The sequence below is a fragment of the Colletes latitarsis genome, chromosome 2 (genome assembly GCF_051014445.1).
Source record: "Colletes latitarsis isolate SP2378_abdomen chromosome 2, iyColLati1, whole genome shotgun sequence".
NCBI classification, from domain to species: Eukaryota; Metazoa; Arthropoda; class Insecta; order Hymenoptera; family Colletidae; genus Colletes; species Colletes latitarsis.
In genome coordinates, this window is record NC_135135.1 from 20,651,702 (window position 1) to 20,654,566 (window position 2,865).

Here is a 2,865-nt window from a genome sequence, read left to right on the forward strand (position 1 = left end):
CCCCGCAAACGATTTATCGCCGCATGGCCGAAAAATCCTCCGCTTTTTAATCCGGACTCCCTGTCCAGCGCGACCGAGTCGCGCGAACCTACAATGTTCGTCGTGATTTATCAATCGCCTCGCGAAAGATTAACAGCCGCCGTGGAACCGGTAATAGCCGATCGATCGATATTAAAAACATTAAAAGAAAGAAAGAAAATTGAAGACCCGATACACACAACGGTGCGAGTAGTAAATTAACGAAGCAGGCCAGCGTGGCGGCGTTCGTTAATCGATTAAACTCGTCGTCGTCGTTGTCGTTCGTTCCGTACTTCCCGATTAATCCGACCACCATTTAACCTCGTAAATATTTCCTAGAGCGTTTAAACGCAACTTGGATTCCCGTTAAGACCGCGCCCAGCGGCCGGTTTCCATTCAAACGAGGTAAAAAGCCGTCCTTTTGTTGGCGTTTTCGTAACCGAAGCGTAGCCGGATCGTTAAGGCGAGTCGCGCGACCGCGCGATATTGCGCGTGATTTATCAATAGCTTTATGGTGGATTTACAGCTCGGACGGGACCGGTAATGGAAGCCAATCGGCCGTGCCGTTTAATCCTCTTACATCGTTTTACGTCGTTTCTGCGGAAGTAGCGTCGCTGATCGTGTCCACGAGGCTAACGACACGCCAACTCGCGCCTCTTTCTCTCCATTTTCACTCTTTCCCTCCTTTCTTGCTTGTATCGTCTGCCGAGTACATACTACCTATCCCTTCGTAATAGTCCGTGAAGGCACTAATTCGCAATGGCGGAAAGTACGAGTTCGTTACGCGTCCAGGGAAACTATGGGCTTAGCAGTTTGTAAGTAATTACCCTCGTACTAACAATAAGTAAAGCAGCGCGTTTTGCGTCGACGCGCGTCGGGCATAACACGTGTAGAGCGCAAACTATGACCAAGGGTAGGTGGTGCTGGCACGCGACATGCGTGCAAGCGTGTAACTTAACGCATGTGCGGTCCGTGCCCACGGACGTGTTTCTTTAGAAAGCCACGAACCGCGCGCATCACCTTTCGGTCTTCCGTGACCATCCGGCATTAATTATGTGTCGTGCCCTTTAATACGAACCTCGACTTTACGAGCGGGCGAAAATAAAAAAAGAGAGAAAAAAAATGAAAGCCAAGACAAAAGGACGTCCTAGGCGACGGAATTATTTTTTCGCGTCGGGCCACCGGACGATGGAATCTCCCTGCCTCCCACCCCCTTCCCACCCCCTTCCCTCCCTTCGCCGCGCTATTTCTCGTGTCTGCTATCTCACTGGAACGATATTTATTCGGCGTTCTCTGACGAGGGTCCCGCGCCAGCTGCTTTGGTCCATCGAATATTTCTGTAAAACGACGAGAGTTTGATTGCGGACCGCTCCGAGTCGACTTGACTGATTGGACGGTTCCGAGTTCGGACATGGAGCCACGGTTGCGAATACCATTCGCGAACGTTGCTAGGTCGGTCTCGATTCGCGCTGGACACTGTAACGAATCTTTTTGAAGCGAACCGCGTCGACATTGGGCCCGTAAACAAAGAGAAACGAGAGTCGATAGAGTCCGTGGACGGAAGCGCGAGGGGATGAGCGCGCGGAGACCGTCCGGGAATTTCGTTACAAAAACCGGGAGAAAATCATCGATCACGCGAGGCGATGCAAAGACACCGGAGATAGATCTACGCGTCCCTTTATCGTCGCATCTCGATCACCACCACCCCACGGTGTCATCTCAATCGTCCGGAGCCCGAAAAATTCCGGTGACTCGTATCTACGGTTTAGCTAATAAAATCATCTGCATCCGGGCTAGAAATTATCTGTCGAATTCATCTGCTTATCGAGCAATAAAATGGCCCGGCGTCCTCTCTCTTCTCGATGCCGATCCTATCTTCTCCAACGTCCCTTTCTTTCCTCTTCTCGCGTAGGTGCCTAGACACATGGTGGCGCCATGTCAGCCGAACCTTCCCCCGTTTATGCGTACGCGTACCCTTCTTGCTCCATTTTTTTTCCATTCGGTCAATACGCTCCTCGGTTGGACGGTCCTCCGGTTCGACCATCGGCGGCCAGTTTAATAAGGGCCCACCTAGGTCCCCACCGTACGATATTTATAATCCCGCGGGGAAACTCTTTCTCATAATCTCACCTAGGAATCTTGGAGCCGGCGCTGCGCGATCCTAGGTATTCCTCCGTTGTTTGCGATCCTAACGTTCCAAATTTTCTACCGGACCCTAAACCGCCTCCATGGCGCTAACCTGTTTTTGCTTAATAATAAATACAGCTAATAACGTACTTCCTGTATTTTCATGTATCAGATATCTAGTGTATTAAAGTTCGTAACTAATTCTGAAACGCAGACTGTTAAATTCGATTCAACGATCGACCGACTCGATAGAACGATCGTTAATTTCTTCGCGTTAAAGTTATTATTTATTGACACGACGTAATCTCAGGACCGAAATCAAGGGAGATTCTTAGTCGGTCGATATACGTTCGAAACTGCGGGGCAAGCAAATTCCTCGTCGCATTTTATTATCTCGATCGTTCATAAATTTCGTTACAATACAAGTATAAAGTATCCACCGCCTCCGCGGTAACGAAAAAGGTCGATGTGGGTCCGAGGAGGTTCTTCGCATGCAGCATTGTCATCGTTCGGGCAGCTTTTCAATAATCAATTATACGACGTTAAAATCACATATTTACGATGCTCCTGATCAAAAGAAAATACGTACACGAAAAATGCATTTTTCGATTCTTTTCGTCGACGAATTCGAGAAACAATGGGAATGGGTGGTTCGCGCGACAGGAAACACTGGATAGTTTTCTAATATACCGCATCGTCAATATATTTTGGATCTCTGCA